At 37.7% G+C, this 24,906-nt stretch overlaps 1 protein-coding gene across 11 annotated transcripts in view; it reads right to left on the bottom strand.

The window, feature by feature from the left end:
• The window catches only part of PTPRM (protein tyrosine phosphatase, receptor type M), a 461,846-nt gene that overhangs the window by 181,298 nt on the left and 255,642 nt on the right, over positions 1-24,906 (bottom strand). The window lies entirely within an intron of this gene.

Below are 24,906 nucleotides of genomic sequence, written 5' to 3' on the forward strand. Positions count from 1 at the left end.
CCCAGTAAGCAAGTTAGTCTAGATAATTGATGTTAAAGTGGCAATGTGTCCACAGTTTTGCATATCATCCAAATCCAATAACAATTTATGATCTTTGAAGTCGATAGTTCAGAAAAGGTACAATCTCTGGGTAGGTTAAGTTTCTTAAAGACGAAATATCCACACAGTCTTTTGACATGTTCCCATTCCATCATCTGTAGGTAGAGGATTGTGTTTATAGAATCACAGACTCAATTAGGTTGGAAAAGACTTCTGAGCTCATCGAGTCCAACCTATGATCAAACACCACCATGTCAACTAGACCATGGCACTGAGTGCCACAGTCAGCCTTTTCCTAAACAGTCCAGCCTTTCCTTAAACACCTCCAGGGACAGTGACTCCATCAGCTCCCTGGGCAGCCCATTCCAATATCTAATCACCCCTTCTGTGAAGAATTTCTTCCTATGTCCAACCTAAACCACCCCTGGTGCAGCTTGAGGCAGAAGACTCTGCCCAAAGCACAGAGAAACTCGGGCTGAGCCTCTGCATGTCTGTCTCAGTCTTGTCCCAACAGGGCTTATTGGCTTAGTCATATCACTGCACAGCTATGGCTATCCCCCTTCTAAAGGCAAATCTCGTTTAGAAATAAGAGACGACTTTGTGCAGTCACCAACCCACCTCACAACTAGTGAGCTCCTGCACCTGCTGGGGCAGTGCTAGACTCAAGCTCCTTTGGGTGCTAGCATCGAGCTCTCCAGCTCTTGCACTCTCCCAAGCCTTACTCACTTAGCACCCAACCAGACTAACATACTGCTCCTACACTGGAGCTGCCTTTGCATGTTTAGATAATGCTGTGTGCTTGAATGATGTCCCATCAGTGGGACTAAGTAATGTGGTCTAGTGGAAGGTGTCCCTGCCCACACCATGGGGTCAGACTAGATGATCTTTAAAGGTCCTTTCCAATGCAAACCATTCTATGATTCTCTGACACCACAATGCTGGGTTTGCAGAGTCTTCATAGTTAATATCACAAACAGGCAGAAAATTTCTCCATCTCACTGTCTTTTTACCAGACTTAGTGACCCTGTGCCACAGCCCCTGTTAACTATGATTTTAAGATCTAACATCTCCAGTAGGAGATGCTGCCTTCTATGCTGAGAAAAAATGCCCAGAAAGTTAACACTAAGAATGCTTAAATACCTCTTCTTCTGTCTGATGTAGACTTTCACCACAGTGGAGCTTTAGTTTAATGTTAACACACTCAAATCTAACTGTCTTCATGAAGATACCTACACATATACAGATCTACATATCCTAAAGAACTGAGCAGGCAGAAGGTGTCTACTTTTAGGTCAACTTAATTGCTTCCCAGGCTCCACTGACTATAATAACTAAATGCTCAGCTCACATGTAGACATCTGTAAGTGGGCACCTAAACTTAAATGTTTAAATCTGATACTGAATTCCACTCAGAAATCTAACAATGCATAAATTTAGTACAGCCAGGGAGATAGAGAAATGTCTTGAGGGTCCACTTGAAGGCCACTGTCTGTACATTTTGCAGCTCTGTGCAATGAATTCTTCATATCAAGCAGAAAGATTTTCATTAGTTGATTAATTCCATGCTGAGTAGTAAATGAAGGTCAACACACAGCAACCTTTCTTTGATCCTGTGAGAACTGATTTGTAAAAAAACTAGCCATGAAATATCTATATCACAATCTTGTTTTTCTCTTCCAAATCAATATTTAACATGATTTTAGAAATTAATTTTCTAGAACAAAACAGTTGCTTAGAACTGGGATTCCAAACTACTTTGAAGACAGCATGTTGCCTCCTTTAACTACTAATTTACAGTGAATCTACAATAAATACCAATTGAGAATTTAAATGGAGTATTGGAAAAAAAAAGTAGGAGGTGATGTAAACATTTATTCTTGCAAGGCAGTGAAGCTGGATACACTCACCTAATACTGCAGCAAATATAAGAATCCCTCAGTTTCACTAAAGCATGATGGATAGTAAGCTAAGTTACCTGGCTGCCACCTTAGGAGAGCACTGTTACCTTTCTATTGTACCAGGATTGAATACAAAAGGGTCCTCAGACCAGATGAGGCAATATGATCTGTTTCAGTACTGGTTGAAACGAGGATTCTATTCATTTTTCACTCAGTGAATAAAGCTAAAGATTGTAGATACTTTAGAAACAAATATGTCATTAAAATGCTCCTTTTCCTGTGGGAAATCTGTGTTTAGTTATACTACATGCACTACTCTTTGTATACATTTTAAATGCCTGCCATCTATTCATTCTCAGATACTTTAAAGAAACAAGTAAGTTGAATAGAGCAATTTCAAACTCAAAATGTCTTTTAATCCTTACTCCACAGACAAATTAGATTTGCAAGCATCTAGACCTCAAATCTATTTGCTCTTTAATAATTTAAGCACTGAAAGGTCAAACAGCTCTTTTCTGTTCCCCTTCATCAAAGTCCAAGTGCTAATGAAAAATAACTAAATCCTATCTGCTGGCCAATTTCCACACGCTGCTGTTTCCCTCATGTAAATGAACACATTATGAGCACCTGGGTCAATGGAAACCTGACAGAATTTTATGAGTGATACTTTTTACATTTGTAAAAATGAGATCATCTTGCTAATGAATTTTAAAAAATTACCCCAATTACAATTATAATCCAAAAGCTTTTTATAATTCTTACTATTAACATTGCTTTCTTTAATATGTAGGAGCTGAACTGCATCCTCTGAAAAGGATTCAAACTTAGTGAATTGAGCTAGCACTGCACCAAGATTCTATTATTCCTCTTAGGTATTAGTCAGATTTCCTGCTTGTTTGAAGTTGCATTATTCCTTTTCCACACCTCTGCAATTCAGAGAATAACGTTTTCCTATCTGTAATCCAAAAAAGAAAATCTACAGTGTAGTGAAAGGTGCCAAAAGCATATCGGCTATTGGTAGAATTTAGACTGATCTTTCTGAAGGAGAGAAATGTAATTCAAGTATAATTCACAGTATGCAGTTCTACTATAGAATTTCCATGCCTTGGAAATTAAATACAATTTCTATTTTTATACAGACTGAAATTTATTGTTGCTTTGAGAAGGGAACATATGGGAATTATTTTTAACCTAGGATTCAAATATCTCAAATTTGAGGATTAAAATGGTGTATGGGAAAAGGAAAAAAAAAAAGTAATATTTAAGCTACTTTTTATTTTAAGAATTCCAAACCAGTTCCAAATGTAAATGATTATGCAGAAATACAGATCTGACTATAACAGCTTTAAGTTTTGTTAGAAATTAGACATAGCAGGCTTCTAAGATACTTATTAAAATTGGATTGCTTAAATTGAAATGGTATGCCAATGTCTGATAAATATACTAATTTTTTTCAGAGTTAAAAAAGTGACATGAAAGAAGAAAACATGTTAACACAGTAATAACAGATGCTCAGAATATTTAGACAAATGAACCAAACCATTCAAAAAATTTAAAAGAAGATTGAAGCATACAGCTATTCTGAAGTACACAAAAGGATGGATTTTAGTAAATTCCTGAATCTGGAAATTATTCCATGTTACTGGAATGCAGTAAATCAAATTTTAATTAATCAAAGTCTCATCCAAAGTTACAAAATAACTTTCCAAGGAGGACCCATTGGATACAAGCATGGACTTCAGGATTCTTCATACAGGAGTCCTTAACATGTGCAATCTATGCATTTATTACTTGAAATTTAGGAATCTATAATTATACCTCCACCAAAAGTAATTCCAAATCATAAGAAAAGGGAAAACAAGCTTGATTACTTCATTGTTGAAATGTCAGTTCAATTTTGTCTCTCTAAAACAGTCTTGATGCTTCACACAACTGAAGCAATAAAGAATTTTTTAAAATTTCTTTTACAGAAAGAACTGAATATAGACTAAGACGATCTGAAGTTATTTACTAGTCTTGATACAACTGCTGTGTGTGATCCTAGGCCAGTCAATTCAGTATTTTGGGCCTCAGATCTCTAGCTGTAAAATGAGAATAGGAAACTTTCTTATTCCCTCTGGCCTGCTTCAACTGTTCAAAACTAAAAACTTTTCAAGACCTTCTCTCTTATTTTCCTTGAAAAAAGGTGGGTTTTTTTCCCTAGGAAATGTACAAAGCCTGCAAAGCTCCTAAGCTCCACTAAGAGTGCCCTGGTCAGCTGTGTAAACTGTTTTGCAGACTGTTACGGTGACACTTGAGCCTAATTTGAAGTTTTCTGCTCATTGTAGTAAGTATCTTCTTATTCTCATGCTTTATTATAAATATATATAACTCGTACTTTTTATAGATTTATTTCTGTATCTTGACTTGCATGCTTGTTTTGTTTTATGCTAACAGATTCAAACAATAGAATGACCTTTAATCTACAACTTGACCATTATTTCAGTTACTCATTCTCATAATCCTATTTATCTGTATGCTAAAATCACTTTACTGCATTCTTCTACTAAAGTACTAGTTCCAATAAAAGGTAAAATTAAAAAACCCAAACCCCACCCTGTTATCTCAGGTTTATGTCCATAATTGCTCAAACCATAACAGTCTATAGGGTCCCCGCAGTTTCAGCAATACTTCTGTAGACCCTGAAAATTAGTCTGTGGTACTGCCATTTAAGACATAAGCTCTTTTAAAATATATATTGTTTTGTCAATATTTTGCTTCTAAAGCTTCATACATCTTTGCTCATCAGGTGTGATGCAGGTTTATTACCTAACACTGCTTCTGGAAAAGAATATAATCTTCAGAAATTTTTTTCTATACAATATGCAACATAACTTCCTCTTCATCTCTGTCATCAGTTGTCTCTGAGACAGTTGTAACATATTTATATGAATTAAGATTGGAGATTTTGATCTACTTCTTCCTGCCCTTATATTGCACTAGATTCTTGTAATTCATCCTATAACTTACAATTTTACAGTACTAGAAATTATATGTAAATCACATCTTGAAATGGAAGAGGGAAATTGCTCTTTAAAGGACAGATATTAATAATTTACAGTTAGCAGGCAAATAGAATAAGGCTACAAGAAATTGCCACTAACTCTCCTCCTACTGTGCAAGAGTCTGTGTATTTATTATAGGTGGCATTAAATAAAAGTGATAAACAATCCCTGATTTATCAGGTGTATCACCATCACAGCTACACAGGCTTTTCCAGTGGTCAGGAGCTCAAGCAACACCTAATACATAGTGAATTAAATATACTCTGTGTACAGTCATTTCCAGTACAGATGTGAAGCCAGAGAACCAGCTGAATGGCTTCCCTGTCCCTCTGACCACTGCAGAATTTTGCATATTTTATCAGAGAGGGAAGCACACACTGCTCAGCTATGGAGCAGAAGTAAGACCAGGGAGTTTTTGATTAGCAGTAGGACAAGTGAGTAAGCCTACTAATGATGGAGAACGCTGATCGAGGTAGCTCCCTCTATTTCAGGAACATTTTATCTGGGAGATCAGAGATATTCTGGGCTTTTTGCAAAATACAGCATTGCACACTATAACTGCTAAAATGATAAAAAAGTGAAAAAGCCTAAAAAAAAATCCCTTGTAGGAACATAATGTTCAGAAATGAAAATATAGAGCTTACAGTAAAGAAAACCAAGCAGACCAAACAAAACCTCCAAATTAATGCTGCTATACCAAGGACAACAACAATATAAGCATTATTAAAGTAATATATTACTATGTAATTTATAAAGAGGGAAAAAAGGGAACTAGGCTATGCTATAAATAATATTAGCACAACACAGAAGTAATCAAAATTTGTCCAACTGTTCACATTTAAGCACTTGACACACTGGTGTTTAGAAGTGTACTGCCTATTTCTTTGTGTGAGTGAAGGGAGTCTTAAATGCTTTTAACTTTTTGTTTGCATCTTTACTTGGGGTCAGGAGATTTTATGTAAACAAAAGCTCCACAATCTTTGGCAGGTTTCTAACTCCGCAGGACAGTTGTTGCTTCACAAATGTAGGAAAGGGACTAATAAAATACTTTGTGCTATCAGCTTGTTGAAACTTGAATGGAATGATTCTACTTCCACACCTGGCTTTATTTACTAGCTTTGCAGGTCAAGAGATAAGTCTGGTTAGATTTTCCAAGGCAGGGTCTGTCTTTATTCTAAGGAAACACTATTACTGGCATCTGAAATTTCCAGCCCATGGGGAAAAGTCAAACTGAAGAAATTTTTCTGAATCAGACCTGTAGTGAACACAAGAGAGACTAGTATTATACAGCACCTCCATTGTCATGCAAGAAGCCCTATTTCTCAATCAATCAAAGCAGAAATACTTAAACAGCTGTAAAAGAGAAGATAAGACAGCCTAGGTTCAGTCCCTAGAGCTACTGCCAAATGTAAACTCTCAGGTGTCATAATAAGCTTTATCTTCACAGACCCAAGTCCACTGGGAAACAGTATCTGTTTTTTAATGTAAAAGTCCCAAGCTGCTCTGTGACTGCCCAACTCCTTTGTATGGACAGTCTCAAAAACTTAAAAGTCAGTATTTACAAAGGGGATTTTCTGGGAAAAACACATCCAAGCGAACCTCTCCTTACCATTCCTATAGATTTATACAGGAAATCCTGAACAATTTTTCAAATGGGAAGCATTATTTCACTGGAAGTTAAAGATATTATGCTTGTTCTTTTCTCCAAGGACAGTTACTACAGGAGGATACAAAACCAGGTTCAGTTCCCTTGAGACAAAAAACATTTGCTACATATTATCTTAATTGTAGAAGAGTCAAATAGGGTCTGAAAGTGGTAATTCAACACCCACTATAAGTTCATCATAGATTCAAATGCTTTTTCCAAACACAGAAGAACTGATAAACTTCTCTTAATGCAAATCTAGACTCTCTAGGAATTAAGGGACACATCAGAGCCTTGGCTCCAAAAATTCTTAGAAGAAAAACTGCAAGGAAAAGGAGACAATGATGCACAGTCCTTCCACTTTCCAGTGGCCAGAGGCAGGGCCTTGTAATTGCAGACAACCACATATCATTCACAAAATGTTTCTGAAATGTCTCCGCCTTTAGATTCAGTTAGTACAAATGATAATTCAAAATACAGTTTTGTTTTGTTAGTAAGTGAGTCAGAGAAGGAGAGAGAGAGTAAAAAAGCCTTTTAAAGATTTCAGCTTGTGATAGTTTGCTATTTAGCAGGACAATAAAAGATTTCCAACCTGTAATTAGTAGTAGATAATCTGTATTCTGTTTTACGGCATATAGCATACTGATGGACTGCAGTTTTAACTCTGACCAGTCCTTTGCAAAAAATCAATAAATTCAATACATTTCCTAACCTACCCTTATTAAAAAGAAGTATTAATTTATTACTGAAACAGCATATTAAAATTGATAAGAACCACTTGCCCAACACATATATAAGTGGTGGTTAAACATAATGCCAGTAACTGTAGCACAAGAGGCTACTCTGTTGTTAACTGAGATTTGTGAACTGGGAAGGGCATCAAAACTGTTCTCTCAACACTCCCAACCCCTCTAATCCTTGATAAATATTGTAGAAATTGTATTTTTTTTCTCCCTCGTTATACAGCTCCATTGTTAATTATTTTTACTTATTTAAATACCGGTGCCCAGCTAAGCCTTGGCAGTGGTATTACCACACTGTCCCACAAGTGTTAAGTGACTGCCATAATTGCCATAAACAAAAAAGATGCAACTATGTCTTCACAACTGTTAAATACACTTCTACACCTGAAATTCCTTAATCCTGAACACTCATTTTCCAAGGGACTGAGTACTACTCTACAGTGATATGATCAATTTGATGAGACACAATGTATTAGCAACTCTGCGTACTTAGAAATAACCACATAATTCTATCTCTCTTTTTTTCTATAAAGGTAATCATATACACCCCTTTGTCATTTTGAAGGTTTTTAATTATTGTTTCTTCTGCTGAAAAAATAATTGTTCTAAAATACTGCAGGCCACAAAAAACCCCTATGATCAGATACATACTTTTTTTGAATATTTTTAACTTCTCTGTGGCTTCTGCTCTCCATACTTAATATTATTATTTATGTATTTGGTTCTATTTTTGTCAAACTCAAAACTTTCAAGAAAATATAAAATTTTTGTAATCACTCTGTAGACCTGCATGGAACAAAGTGAGTAAAAAAAGAAAAAAAAAAATTAAACCTACTTATAATAGTATTGTTTCACACTGAGTTCAAAGAGGCTTTCTAGAGATGTCAGTAATATAATACAAGAGAGCATTTGGCTCTATATTCATAAATTCTTTCAGGTATTAATTGTGTGTTATCTGGACAAGCAAAAGACATCTTTGACTTCAGATCTTCCCCAATGTGCTCCATACTGTATCAGTGAGATCTACTAAATACAGACTGCAAGTGACAAGCTAAGAAAGGCACTAGAGATTTGGCAGTGTTTTTTGGCTGAGTTTTTTGTTTTGTTTTGTTTGTTTGCTTGTTTCAGGAAAAAAAAAAAGATATGTTTACAATGAAGGCATTGTAAGGACACAGTTTTAGTTTGCAGTAAGTAACTGTGCATCTGAAAAGAGATAAAAATTGAGCAAACAGAACTAGAAAACGATTGAAACATTGAAGAATACGGAAGACCACACAAGGTAGGAATGTAGAGAAGAAGAGAAGAAAATAAAAGGAAAATAAAAGAACACATAATATACTGGAAACAGCTGGAGATGTATCATCATGTTTGGTAATCAAGAAGTGAAATAAAAAGTAATAGTAGGCAAGATAAAATAAAAATGAAGTCTATCTAACATAGTTACACTTTAAACAAAGCATTTTTTAACAACTTACAGTCAGCTGTTTTTTATAAATTACACGCAACATACTTGTAAAAGGTGCTTGATTTCACAGCAATATTACAAAATAAAACACCTTTTACAAACAAATTGTGCATAATTTATTAAATTACTTTATTTCATAATATGGTTGTGAAATCATGTTATATACTTTTGTAAGATTGGCATTGTTATCCAAGAATGACTGCTACAAGATCTCTTTACACTCACTGTGATCTAGTCAGTATTTTTTTAAATTGTACTGTCAACTGATATTTGGCTTCTTCCATAAATAAATCTGGTAAACATAAGCTTACAGTCTTTCCGATAGGTATGCCACCATTACATTTTTGGCAAACATAAAATGTCTCTGCTGACAACTCATGTATATGGGACAACATCCCACTTACATTGATCATGTACTGGGTTTTTTAAACGCCATTTGAAACGGAAGATGCTTCAAAGCCTTATAAATAGACTAAGATGCTACAAGCTTTACAGGAAGAAGTTCAGAATGTGTACCCAAGAACATGCCGTCAATCCCATTTTATATTCCACACATCATCTGTGATACCCAGCTCCCACCCTCAGTACACTCAGCTCCTTTTAGTATCTCCCAAAAACTCGCTGGGAAAGAGGCAACACACGCTGTGGCTGTTTCTGGGCTACATACAGGCTTGCTGGTATGTGAATTGTAGCTCTCTACAAGGGGACCAAATGAACTGAACTAACTAACTAACTAACACAGCCCATCCTTCAGATGCTAATCTGGGTCTTTCACAGAGATTCCAAAATACGTGAGAAACTTACTATTTATGCAACATTCAACTATTTCATATGTGCTTGAAAATTTCTAAGAGGTCCAATGTTAATAAGGGAAGAAAGGAACATACAGGCAGCTGAACGGGGTGACACTTAAGACTTTCTTTCTTAGGAAACCAGGAATCAGGTGTAAACTTTAACTTAGTTATGTTCCAGAAAGTTTAATTCTGCTCCGAGATATGTAATATAGCACACACAAGTGAAGCAGCACTCCCTTTCTTCATTTTACCACTGAAAAGTTTTATTCCTACTGAGTAAGGACTCAGTCCCTCTAGGCAGCAGATACTATTGATCTTACTCCACAAGGCTTTATGCTCTTAATTTAAACCCAAGCAGCAATATCACTAACTTAAATGATGCTGGTCTAAACTGAACTAACCTAAAGCTTCAGATTCTCCAGGGATTTGAGACTGACTTCACTACAGAGAAGCATAAAATAGGGATGCCTCCTACTTTCTTTATAGTCTGCTCACAACACGGCTTTAAAATGAACGCAAACCACAGACAGATTGTGAGGATACTAATTCCACAAAATAGTCCACAAAACCACTATTCTGAGATCTTCCAGTGGTCAACATGGAAAAACTGAATTAAAAAAAAATTGTCTTTAGAGAGTTAGCTATACATAGCTAACTTATTACGGCATAGCTGCTTATTACGGCACTCCTCACCATTGAGAAGCTGGTCACAATCATACATAGATATGTTTTCCTCTTTTTTCTTTAAAGAGGAAAAGGCTATTTCCACTTATTTTAACTTCAGAGATAGGAATGGAGAGAACATGATATATTGATTTGCAGAAAGTTGCACAGACTGTCCCTATCTGCATCAGAAATAAAACTGTGCTCCCATCTGCATCGAGCCCCAGTGCTGTATCTTCTAGGCCATCCTTCCACCACTGCAAGATTATGGGTTTTCTGTAACCAGAAACACACTGCAGTTCCTCTCCTGACCATCTGAAGAGTCTTCCCTCCTCTTCATCCCTGCAATAGAGCTCTCCCTCTGCTAAGAGGGGTCCACTCATTTCCTAACCGTCTTCGTTGTGTACAAACAAATAAAAATTATTAAAAAAAAAAAAAGTTGCAGTTGTAGATTTCAAGAGGTTATTTCTGCTGATTTCAAAGAATTAATAAACCACTTCAAGTATAGGACTTCTACACTACCCTGCAGGCGATCTGCCTTAATCTGAGTACTTTTTTCAGCAATCATCTATGCAAAACAGTGAGGGAAAGAGGAAGAGGGTGAGAGGAAGGTGGGGAGAGAGAAGGAAGCAGAGTTAAAAAAGGAGAGAGGGAGAGGGGGAGGAAAACTTCTGTAAAATCCTGTCAAGAACAGGAATGCCAGCTAGTCAAAAATTACGTGGGAAGCTTTTATAATGAAAACCACCGATCATCAAAGTTATCTAGGTTTATGAAACATTTCTCTCCAATCTTGTTTATAGTTATTTATATGATAAGACTTCCTCCATCTTTCAAAATTTTTATTAAAAACACCTTATTTCCATCAGAATAGCTTAGAGTAACAACTCTCCCACTCCCACCCCACCTCGGTAAACAGTGCAGTGAAAGGAAAGCATTTAGGTTTATTCCAGTTTAAAGAACAAATAGCAAATCAACTTAAATGCTCTCATTTTTACATCTGTCATGCTGTGGAGGTGTTTGTGCTTAGTACAGCTTAGGGAACAGTGTGTAACTCTTAGTACAAAAAGTATATGACCTAAACTGGTCTTGCTCATGAAATACAATAATGAAAACAGTTAATAGCTGGTCTTGCACAGACCATATTTGTTAGATACCTGTCATGGTTTGAGAGCCTCAAAATCTAATTCCCTAGTCCAAACCCCCTCCCACATCTCAACCCAGTGTGAGATGGTTTCCAGATACCACATGAGACTCAAAATGGGGGAAAGGGAATATATATTACAATGACTGTACAAATAAATACTACAATACATTATATACAATCTTAACTATCTCTACCATGACATAAAAGTATTTACAATGGATCAAATCTCTTCTCCCCTCGAAATAAAAGTCCAGGAGGGAAGAAGGAAAGATCCCTTTCCACTTTCAGAGCAGCAATATCTCTAGGGCAGCAGGTCTATTTGTTTCGCTCTTCTTCTCATGCAGCAGCTGATCTCTGCCAGTACACATGGGGGTATCCAAGCCCCTCGGCCACTTGTCTTCAAGGAAGGGTCTTTTTCCACGGGCTGCGTTTCCCAGGACAAAGGGTGCTATCACCACGTCATATCATGAAGCTCAGGGGTCTTCATGATGATCCTTATCTTCAGGTGATTCAAGTTCCCTACAGAGCTCTGTGCTCTGTCTCAAGCAGCGGGGGGGCCAAGGTCACCCCCTCTGCATTCCTTCTGAGCTTTACAGCTCTTTCTGCAGTGTTGTAGCACTTCAAGACTCTTTCAAGTAAGAGTTTATCATCTTCCTCCTTTCTCGGAGGTCTCAGAGGGGTATGGGGTTTTATTTCAGTTCTTACCCCAACTTCCTCTCTCTCTGCTGCTGCTCTCTCTCGGCTCTCTCAGACAACTCTGTGTCTTCTTTGGTTGCATGCTGTTTGCTGCTGCTTCTCTGGTTCAGTTCTTATCTGTTGGCTTTTAGCCATAACCTCTGTTCACTGCTGTCTCTGCCGCTGCTTTTCAGTATCTCTTGCTGCGGCTCACAGTGGAGAAACATCCCCCAGCTCATAGCTACAGATACACAGTCCAGCTTAACACTGTTCCAAGTCTCTGTAGCCCCCCTGCCGGGGGCTGGGGGGGTCCAGCCCCCAGTGGGGGCTCCTGCTGTTTCTCCTCGTGGCTTCACAACATGGCTACTTCTCCTACAACAACTACAACTAACCTTCTCTTCCGTTCTGCTTGTGATATGTTTATATTTTGCAGAAGTGCTCATTGGGTAAAACCTCAAAACTTCAAGGGTCACCACCCCCTGGGGTTTTACCATTTTATAACTGCAGGGGGAAAACTGTTTCCCCCCACCACGATAACACATGTCTGACACAATAACACAACACTGAGCATTTCAGTCTTGTAACTTTAATTTCTCTTTGTCCTGGCTTGATCAAAACAGGATCAGCTCTAAATTGCTTTGAAATATTAGCTGAGTACCATGCATGTATTTTGTATTCTCTCAACCACAACTCATTGCATGGAACTTGCTTGGCATCAGTAAGTCACTATCGCTTCTGGGTGTGCACAATGTGTGTGGGAGCATATGTGTGGCTCAATACCCTGCTGCTAGGCTATTTAGTGATAAAATCTGATATAATAAAATATTAATTACAGCTGAAAGGTTGGGTGAGAAATATGAACTCAATTACAGTCCCATATTGTGAACAAAGGGTAGAGTGAAAAAAATCCTTTAGTTATAGAAGTTTGGGATAATAAAAGAACAACTAGAACATTAGACTCAAGCTGAGTGCTCCCTAAAAGGCCACCTGTTATTAATCTTCACATCAGGCATAGACATTCAACTAATTTAGGTCAAGATGAAAGATTTTTGCTCCTGATTTTTTTGACTTAACTAATTTAAAGATTTCTTTATCTGAGCATTTTTTCTTTGATGTCATTGCAATTCAGTAATTAGAAATTTGTAACAAGCACAAGGAAACATCAATTGTAATTAAAAGTTAGATATCATACACAGTATGCAAAATGATCACCTTACACGGTGACAAGAATTAGCAGTATATTCCAAGACCCTTCGTTTCAGTCACACTGGCAGTTTCTCTGCACCAAACTGTAGCAGAAGTGGTTCTACCATCTTCAAAAGCCTTTTTTCAGTTTGTTTTGTTTTTCAAAAAATTCCAGCAGTGGAATATAAATTACTTTAAGACTTCTTAAAAGATACATTTTTGTTAATCTGTTCGATTTACCTGAGTGTGAATTCAGATGCATTACCAAAGACTTAACAGAATGAGACCAGACTGTAAACAAACACCACTGTGAGCCAAAGTTAGTCCAAATCAAATAATATGACCTTGAAATCACATGCACAGTAGTGAATCATAAGAACTGAGCCATCTTATCTATTACTGCAGGCTAAAACGTGCCATTAGATCATAAAATAAGATTTTCATTGTCTGAAGAACCATGTTCTCTATTAACAATGTTTTCTATTTCAACAAATGTTGCTGAAACTCTGGCAATATATTTTGGTATCAAGCCAGAAAACAGACTTCCAATGAATTTACATTTATGATATTTGGAACAATCCAAAGACTATTTCAAAGCTTCTTAATCAGCTTTATGTTCTTTGCTTAATTTCTTTTTAAAAAGAACACAGAAAAATGATAAGTTCATAAGTACAAGATAAAAGTATCTTGGTACAGCAAGAGAGGTGCTTTTATAAGCCAATATTACACCATTTAACTCACCAGTTTTCAGGTTGCCAAGGCCAATTTATAGAACAACAGGAAAGCATGAGAAAAGGAGTAAAGTCTTGTCACAGATTAAAAGAAATTAAAGAAAGTAAAACTGTCTAAAATGATTTAGTCTAGAAAAGAACAAAGTTAGAGGGGATCTGAAAGAAATATTCAAAATTGAAAGCCATGGCAGGGCTGACTGATCCTTTCTTTTCAATCTGTCACAGAGAAAGAAAATACTGATGCACAATGGTACTGAAGTACAGATCAACGAGGAAGAAACAAAAGGAAATTCCAGGGGTCTAAACACATACAAACCAATATGCAACAATCTGTGAGATTACACAGCCCATCTTATCAGAATCAGAAGTAGCATTTCTGAAAGTGTATGCCTGACTTTCTGATACTGAAAGAAAGCTCACTACTGCTTGAAAACTGTAGGTCTGCTTCTGACTAGAATGCAAAGATTCATTACAACCCACTTTCAGCTCCAACAAAGTTGTTGATGGCACCTGAACCATCAGATTCCACCTGGTTCCAACCTGCTGTGTAAACCAGGGTGCAAAGAAGCAGAAACTAGTTATTTTTCTTATTAAAGAATATGACAAACAGCTATTACCAAGTCTTCCCAAACTGGGTAAGAATAGATCTAGCAAGGTTTAAATGACCAGTTTACTTGGATCCCCAAGGAAACAGGAAGGCCAACTCCCACTTGACAGGGCCAGTCCTAGTTCTTTAAGTCTACATGGGATGAATGTGTTGTGTAATTTGCATTAAATAATTTTCAGATTCAAGTATTTGTTTTGAAATAAATACTATACGATGTTGCTATCATTCTACAATCTTCAGAGTAGCTGTATATAATAGGATAAAATGCTGTACTGGAATTAAAAGGAATAGAGTAACGGAAAAAAAGTGGCAGTCCTTCATGCAAGAACCTGCCCAAGCAATTTCTACTTTCAAAGTCCAGGGCCCCTCGCAAACCAGAGGCTTCTTCCTCAATAGCCATGAACAAGATCAGCAGCTACACAAAGCTAAACTATAAGAATAATGGGAAAAAATACTTTAAGGAATAATGCGATATTCCTAAGGAATAGGAACATTTCCTCAGATATAAATGAGACACACCATCTATAATGCTGCTGATGCCTTTGAGAAAGCACGTAGGATCACTCTTGAGGAGAAAAGACAACGCAGAAAGAATCGTGCCTTGCAGAATATACCACCTAAGGAGTCTTTCTGCTGTGCCTTTCGCAATCAGACATGTCTATCTCATATTGGCCTTTTTAGCCACCAACGCGCTTGCAACAAACGTGGGTAGAGCCCTTCCCAAATCTTCGTTCACAAAGCCTAGCCATGATGACTGACACTATTGCTCATTCTCCTGTATTCAGCTCCCAATTTCTGTTTATTATGTGTGATGGTGCATCCTAGAGCAGTGGTTTTCATTCAGTTCTCCATAAATTTCTACAGATGTAGTTTGCAAAAGGTAAGAAAAATATACTTAGAGCTTATAGATTTAAAATCACAACATAAAGATCTGCACATACACTGCAACATCTTCAGGGATTTACAAAGTAAAAAGAAAAGATTTCTATTAAGAGAAACAGATTACAGGTAAGTGACATACTACTTCAATATTTTCTAGTAAACCATAAACCACTGAAATTCTGTGACTATGCTCTGAAGAGTGTCCATGAGGTGTGGACACTGTGCAAATTTAACAATGTTCACATGCATAACTACAGCCAGTTGCACAGCTTTTATTTACAAATGTAAAATAATATGCACATGCATATTGATGAAGGAGCCTGAATGTTACAAAGAAATTTAGAAGTAGTATTTAGAGCAGAAGATGAGCTAATGGATTAATGACACTGTTAACACTAAAAGAATAAGATCTTTATATTATTCTACAAAGCTGTGTGCTGGAAATTCACTACTGAATTGTGCTAGGGAATTAAGCAAATAGATGTATTAAAATGAGTGGTTTATAAGTAGAGGGAGAATGCTTGTTTTCTCCCTTTTTTCAGGGATGCTCTGCAATCTGCTGGTTTGTGTGCAGCACAGAAAGAAAAATATTTGCTGAGGCAGCTGAACGAATACACAAGCGAATTTCAACAGGTTTTTTTGATTCAGAGCTTGAAAACTGTTTACTGCTCATTAAAGCACTCAAAGAGGATATGAAGTTTTTAATCTATTCAACGAGGGGACACAACATGGAGCACAGAGACACTAGCTCAAAAAGATCCACTACGGTCATTTAAGATGTTGTCTCATTTGTCTGTCTGCTACTGCCAGATGCTTTGTTTCATGGGAGATTGGTGGAAAGCAGCATGTGCCTGTGCTTCAGTTGCAACTGCAAAGGCTGGCGTTATCACTTAAGCAACCCAAGGCACAGACACATTTTTCCTGCTGACTCTGCTGTAGGAGAGCAGGACCACAGCAAAAATAAACCACAACAAAATTCTTGCCTCTCAATGCTATCGTCTCTTTCCACAAATTAAATGCAGTGGGTTCCGGTCCAGCAATTTGGAAACGGAGATTACTGTGTTCATTTTCATTCTTTCTTCCCTACAAAAAGGCTCTGCAGGGCATTTTAATCAGCAGTGCAGAATGATGCAGGCAGACACAAATAACAAGTCAGTTTTTGTGGCATTGTCCCCAGACTCTCAGGACTTCTGTGGATAAATACAAGGCTGACCTTCTATTCTGTCAGTGAAGGTATAACTCTTCCTCCTCCCTGCACTGGGAATGACTCTACTAGGATTAGGTGGCATAGAAACCTTGGCAGCATGACACTGGTACAGCTCTTCCCACAGGAAATCTGGCCGTAGATAAAAGATTCTGCACAGTTCAGGATTAGCACAACTGTTAAATACAGATGAGATTTTGGTCTTGTGCTTCTACTACCCTTTGAGGCTAATCTTGAAAACAGCTTCAACTCTAGATGTGAGAATGCAGCTAATTCATCCATCCTCATCTGATTTCCCCATGGTAATTTCTTCCTAAATTCAACATTTTTATAATGCCTTAGACATCTATCCTACTGCTCTCTGAGACTGTTTTAGGCTGAGGCATTTATACTGCTCCTGACTAAAGAGTTGCTGCTTTCAGTTGTAGAGCCCAGTAAGTGACTCTAATGTTTCTTTATGTCATTTAATGTAATCCAGTTGAGCAGATTAGCTTTTACTTAGCAATGCTTTAGAGTCATGATGCTTGTTGTAAATGCCAGTGATTTCCTTTCCTACTTAAATGAACAGTAAACCAGAAAGTTTTCATGTTAATGTTCAGTAAAATGAGTACTCCTTCAGAATCCAGTGTGGGAAATGACAGCATTTCACTCAGAGTGCATCTGTAGCTTTTCCTCCTCTTTCCATGTAGCATTCGTCTTTAGCTTTTTGTTTCCTTTAACATTACTTAATATTAAGTAAGTTTGCTTGCAATGCATCATCAAAACGCTTTAGTACACACAGAATGGTTGAATCAAATATTACTTATATTGAGAGTTAGAAATTGCCCCAAATTACTTTGTCCTGGAAACCACAGTCCTCCAGCCATACATTTATGTATTAGTAACAAAATCTTTTTAAATGCAGTCATTTAGTCTTTGCTAGTGAATAAAGGACTTGCACAAACTTGCTCAAAATGCACAATACTGGAAGAAAAAATCCTAAAGTCAATGGCAGTATGAAAATGTACCACTGTCAAAGAATCAATGGAAAAGGCAATTAAAATGGTACCAGTTACTTCTATGTTGCAGAAGTTGTGATTATGATATTGTGTTGCTTTCCTGCATATGAGAAAAGCCTCACGGAATTTTGGTTCCCTGTCACTTGGACAACCCAGGTCCATGTGAGAATCTTGACAAAACCTTGTGCTTCTTTGGGGGGTTGTCATGTACAGAAAACTGAAAAAAAAAAGACTCCTGGTACCACCGTGCTGTGTGACTAACCCTCACACAGCACCACATCTCATAATTATTTATATAAACTTAACTAGCACCACCTTCCTCACATGTATATCTACCTGTTCCAATCCACCATTGGGTAGAAAATTTATATTTGAGCTGTTTATATATATATGCTCACTGAACTGAAACTGCTTTCCTTCCCCTCTGAAGTTTATTCCCCTGATGTATTTTTAAAAAATAACAACATCTTCTCTTGGCCTTAACAGGCTAGCTCAAACAAGTAGGGTTCTCTTGGTACCTCCGTATGTAACACAGGTTTTCCCTGACAATTTATGCCATAACGCTCCACTGCTGTAGTGCCAGTAAACTGGTATTCGCAGTTCAGCACTAGGCACAGGAGTTCACTTGAGGTCCTACCAGTGTCTTGTACAATGGTGTTCATTGCTTGTCACCTTTGCTGGAAACCCCACCCGGTGTGTAGCTGGTTTGCCTGTTTCACAGTCATGCCACGTTTTGATGATTCACAGTCACACTGAAAGCCATCCGTACACACTTTTTTCTCCTGTGTTATTTCCAAAAATGAGCCTCTATCTTACAACATGCATCTTTGTTATTAGCTCATAAAACTCAATCTTTGCATCTCATTCTGAAGGCTATTCAATATTTTCTGTGCAACATTCCAATCCAATGCTGCAGGCAGGATTACTGTTAAATGAATTATAATGTGTTATATTTATATTTTATATCTATAAACAAAACATTCAGAATGTCATTGGGTCACCTCTCAGTTGATAATTCAGTACTTCACAATACAGCACAGTGAACTTGTACTTATATCACGGTCACTGGTTTAGAGCTCTTGTGAACCACTTAAAAATACATAGCTGATTTAAATACTTATGAAAGAAAAGGAGCTGAATCTCAAGAACCACAGAAAATATAAAGTGCATGACATAGCTAGAGCACAGAAAGACTGCTGTGCAACATTGCCAAGGCTTCAGTCCTAACAGGACCCAAGAAGATATGGCTTCCAGTATGACCTGCAAACCTGGTTTCAGTGCTAATTGAGTCCAATGAGTGAACCAATGTGAAAAGTGACACCATACTTTTCACTTGGGACACCTCACTTGGGCACCTACCACTCAAAGAGTAAAAATACCAATGGGATTCAAACCTTCACAAAACCCAAAGAACTGAGGTAAGATGATAAGCCACTGTGGAAAATATAATTTCACACAGGATATGAGAAGTGCACATACAGAACACACAGTAAGATCAACAGTGAAAGCTATGGGTTATATGTGCCTGATAATTCATAACCAGAGTTTTACAGGAATTTACAATGGGTCACTCAGCACTGTGGCTACAGACCAACATACAGCTACTGTGATACACACTGTCAGAAAATGACTTTAAAATGTCTCCAGAAAGTAGGTCCCCACATAATCCTGTTCAACAACCATTCAGGGAAATGTAGCTGACTCACATATTCCCTCTTCAATCCTTCCACAGCATACAGTAAAATTAAAACAAATCCCTGGCACAATTCAGTAAGCACAGAGCAACAGCATCTCTTACATATTCAAGAAGTGCTCTGGTTGTTCTGCGTTTGATCTTGGGTATGTATAAACTGAGTACCCTTTCAAAAATCATGCAATGCAGTAATTTACATTAATGTTCATAACTCTTTCATTATGGTCCCTCCATTAAACACTTCTTTCTCTCAAGGCAAACACTCAAAATACATTTGAGCCCCTCTCAGCGGGAGAAACGTGTCTCTTTGCAACTCCAGAGGGCTACTCTGACATGATGGTAGGATATGACCTCTTATACTGTCTCTATGGGTTGATCAATGGGCCCTTTAACTGAGGAACTTCCTAAATTCAGCCAGAAGTAGATGCTTACATTGAAAGACCTAAAAGGCACCTTATTTGGGGCTTTACTGTATAGGTCTGTATCTGCTTAAGACACAGATGTCTGAGCGCTCTCATGAGAGATGTGACAGTCATGCCAGCTTCTTCCACAATAACCCAACAACTCTAGCATGTTCTCAGAAATTGGAGTCTAGGGTTCAATGCTGTTTTCAACCTGAGAGGCTTTCACCATACTGCTCCCACACCCCAGCCATCTGTACAGCACTACTGTGGTCTATCCTGAGACTGGTCTAGCATGAAAACAAAAATACAAGAAGAATCAGAGAATCAAGAAAGCATTCAAGAAGAAACCTGTCTAATCAAATGGAGATTCTCCTTATTCTGTCCATTATTTATGTTTTTATTTAAATACCATCTAAAATATAACACATTAAAAGTCACATGAGAAAGGAACATGGACCTCAGGTCTCTTGTTTGCCTAGGAGGAGCTTCAGGAACTTTGTACTTCTAGTTAGAGGTTTCTACTTGTTTACTGAGAACATGATGATATATGAGAACAAGTTGATGGCTTAGACTTGCTAACACTGAGCTGCCTAAAATCCATCTTACCTATATGTGCAACATTCTCCTCCTGTTAGATGGTTTGAAAGGTCCCCAGCAGGGCTGTGGCACCAGCCAGCTACCACTCTTCCCAAAATTTCTAGACATGAATCAGGGCCCATTCCCAACTAGTAATCTGTAAGAGGTCCCAGTGTCTGGGAGCTCTGCAGTATGAATATGGACTGTTTTTCGCCAGTTGGCCTCAGTACAAGAGAATGGTACTGGGCATACAAATTTGACTAGTAAATGCACACACTTTAAGTCAGAACTCAAGCAGGTTAATCTGAGAACTGAGCAGCCATTCCTTAGAAAGAGATCATGACAAAATGACCTTGTTCTGTTCCTTTCATACTCAGAAATCAAGCTGTTCATTTTAGTGAATAGATTTAATAAAAAGCATTTTTTATCAATGCTGACTGAAGTTGGCAGCCCAGAGCCAGCAAAACAGGTATGAGTTCCAAGAGCTTATGATTCACTGGTTGAAATGCTGCTGGACTTCAGCCTTCACCAGGCAGATTGGAAAAACCCAGCGGACTAAAGGATCTTAAGAGAGAACTAGCCTAGCTGAACTAGACTACCGTGCTGTCAGAATGAGAGGTATGCAGTAGGGAAGACTATCATTAGGAATTATGCAAACATACAGTCTCCACTGCAACCTACTTAAGGTCAGCATGTAGAAGGAAGGTTAAAAAAAAAAAAAAAAGAAAGAGCAGTACCTCATAACAGTGTAGCAAATTTTTCAATTGTTAATTATAACCCAAATCTGTGAGCAATGATTAGCAAGTTACAAAACTGAAAAGTAACCTCTTCAGAGATATGGAATAATCTATTTTCTCTTTCATTCTTGAATTGCTCTAGCTTGCTTCATTTATCATGGATTAATTTCTATTAATTGCTAAATGACAGATAGCAATATGGTCTGGGTTCTTGGTGACACAAATTAGTACTTAAAGAAATCATGGATCAGTAGTCCTTTACCCAGGGACCATGCAAGAAGTCACAGGAAAAGGACCATGGAAATTTCTGAACAAGCCAGCAGGACATGTGAAGCTGCACCATGCATGTCCAAGCAACACATACCATAAATTCTAACTCAGGTCACAGCAAAAAGTCAAGAACAAGTTCTACTGAATAACAAAAAAGAATTATAGCATTTTTACAGCATAAGCAATTATCGCACTGTTATCTCAATGAAACTGAAACTGACCTTTCTGCTGTAAATAATGATACTTGTTACTATAAAGAAGTGACAATTATGGACATTAATAAAACCCAGTCCCATTTTACCACTGATATCCTCAAACAAGTTTACTGGCTACCTTACAGGTTTTAAAACTATGATTTGGAAAGAGCTGACCCTACAACATACAATTCAAGCCTTTATCCAACCCTCAAGCAATTGAAATGATGCTTATGGCAAGCAAATGAAGGAATGGACAGTAAGTTCCCTTCACGCTCTTTAGACCTTGTGGTCTCACAGTATTTAAAAAGGCTGTATTTTGAACACAGCATTTCAGAATACTAGTGAGTTAGTAATGCTACTTCAACACGTATGGCTACATTATTTCAACATAACCATTTCTTTATCATAAATTCACCAAATATCCAGACCAAATATCCAGAGCTCTGGAAAAGCCAGAGTTCACCGTTCATTTTATTGAGAAGCTTTCCACTGGTTAATCTGCAGTTCTGATATTTCTCTCCTCAGGTGTGTCTACATAAGCCTTTTTTTTTTCTCTTATTATTGCATTACTATGTAAAGTCACTGGAAATAGAAGGAAATTACAGTAACATGCTAGCATTACATAATGTGCAAGGTAGGAATTGTGAGAGGGCAAAGCTAAAAGTACAGATATTGTAAGGCCTTTATTTCCATGTGCCGTTGCCATCTTTCTGCCCACACAGAACACTAACACATCTCTTACTGTGCAAATCAGCATTCTTCCATTTCAAAACTCACTTCTTCATGCATCTTGAATTTATAATCATACCCATGATATCTGTCTCCATAATTCACACATGAGAATTAATGCTGCACTCTTACCATGCAACACAGAAACTCAGACTGAGATACCAGTACCTCTTCTTTGAGAAGAGGACTGCAACTTTGAGGCCCAGGCCTGTGGCTTCCATGTGCTCATAATATCAATGCAAGTGGTTTGTGCTATTTTTGAAGTTATGGAAAATACCCTAAAACTTTTTTATTCTGTGTTTGAAACCCTGCTGCTTTCTGAGTTCCAGTGGTATCTGCCATGAGTTTCCAAACACCCTGTCTAGCTTGCTAGTTTTTTGGGGTTTTTTTTGATTTCCTGATTGCCAGGGAAACAAATTAATCTGCTGATCTCCTGACCAGTTGGGTGTTTTTTGTAAAGATGGTACACTTCAAGAATGAAAATAAGCAGTGTCTTCTCTGAAAGGCTGTCTGTCAGATTGGAGGATCCTGAAAAATCACTCTTAGGCTTCAGATGATCTCATTTCTTCATACAGAATCATATGCATGACCTAACTGATGTGGCACAGGTAGTGAAAACACCTGCTGCCAGCAGAAAGGGAAAGGAGTAGAAACAGTGACAAAGCAGAGATGATGACCAGCCATGAGGAAGGCTGATCCTCATAGCACCAGTCATACTGAAGGAAAGAGATGAGGCCCTAAGACATATTCTCCTGCCCTGTAATGTGTGTGGCAGGAAGACAATTGTGACCTCTGTTTTGTGTGTAATGCACGGTGGTTCTGGCAGGAACTGCTGCATCACATAGGAGTCTTTGCATTTCAAAGGTGATGCCCTCAGTTTAACCCACTGCTAGTCAGTGGGTAGGAATTGGGTGTCTTCTGTCATTCAATTAAAAATTATTACACTATGAGTGCTGATGAAATGGCTAAACCACATACGGAATGAAGTAGTCCTTGGACTTAGGTTGACAAAGGTTTCTTTACACAATGCATCTTCCTTTGAATCGTGCTGTTCCTGTTCCAGGGACTGTGTGCAGAAGGCCTTCATTCCACCTGAGACAATGAACCAAGTATTTAAAGGGTGCCTCTAAAGGTCTGCATAAGGCCAATAAGAAGTCTAAATCTCTGTGAAATTTAAGCAATCTGAACATCTAATGAAGACTTCCTCTAATGAAGTAGTAGAAAGGAATGCTTATCACTTTTAATAACATGTAGTTTGAAATTTCTACGTTTATTTTCAGTTGTAATGCAAAATACTTAATAGCTTATTATTGCCTTCTGAGCTGAAATACACATTATTTCTTCAGGGTAGAGAGATTAAAAGTACGTTTCAAAACTAAACACTTCAAGTGAAGAGATGTTTGCTATATTTTCCCAGTAGAGTTCTTATTTATGCATATTGAAGAAGATAAAGATGACAAAGGGCATGCATGGAGAGTACACAGATTGCCTTAACTCTAGAACAGTCAGCTTTTGACTCACATAATTCAAAGTTTATTTACTTCCTTCTGCATGTTTCTTTAAGGTACTTTTAAATTATACTAGTCGGCAATTGCTGCAGTTCTCCCTCTTCTGAGTTTTGCAGCTTTCAGTGCTGCTGGACTGACCCCACATACTCAGAGCAGAAGTACTCTAGCATCCCAAAGTATTACATCCACAGGGCTTTTCTAGCTGACATATTTGGTCATCCTGTTCTCTTGCTATAGACTGGAAGAGGAAAGTACCAACTGCCTTTGGTATGTCTAAGAGCAGAAAGGTTGGCTGAGTGGGCTATTAGCTGGTCAGAAGGGTTTAATGGGGCAAATCCAGCTGAGCCAAACTCTGTAATGTAATATGAAAAAGAGATCAGGAGGCAGAGTAGAGCCTGGATGTTCTTGCCTTCTCTTGTATTCATTTTGCTCCTTTCCCCAGCCTGCTGCTCCCAGAGTGCTTGCTATTGACAGGTGGTTCCAGTGTTTTCTGGGCCAAAATCTTTGGGATGTTTACTGTTAAAGTTTTTTGAGGATGTTGCAAAGCACAGCAGGAGGAGGTGGTATAGGGACAACATTTTGCTGCTTATGTAAACAGATAAAAGGAGTGGAAACACTTGACCTTTATCACAGCAAGACTGAATAGAAATGGGTGCAACAAAGAAAACTTGTTTCTCCCCACTGAAGCTAAAAACTCGCAGGAAAACTTTTTCAGAGAAGGTCACAAGAACCTTTTATAATGGAACATGGCAAACAACCTAAAGCTTTTTCTAACACAGATGATTATATAAATAACACTAAATACATGCAGTCACTGAGCATTCAGTTTTCATTTCTGTGTATAAGCCACATCTTTGCAATAAATTAGCATTCCACAGTTGAAGTATATGGATATACATTTGCAGACAATTTGGCCCCTGAGTCTTCTACTTTAGGCTGATCTGCCCTGAAGAAGTAAAAGATACAAATGTCACTGCCTTGGAAGAGTGACTCACCCCTCAACAGATGTTGAAGAGCCCTCATAGAAAAAATTATTTGCATTTGTATGCTTTTTATACAAATTCTTTAAAACTTC

Source organism: Lepidothrix coronata, unplaced genomic scaffold, assembly GCF_001604755.1.
Source record: "Lepidothrix coronata isolate B3197 unplaced genomic scaffold, Lepidothrix_coronata-1.0 Scaffold75, whole genome shotgun sequence".
In the NCBI taxonomy this organism is placed as follows: Eukaryota; Metazoa; Chordata; class Aves; order Passeriformes; family Pipridae; genus Lepidothrix; species Lepidothrix coronata.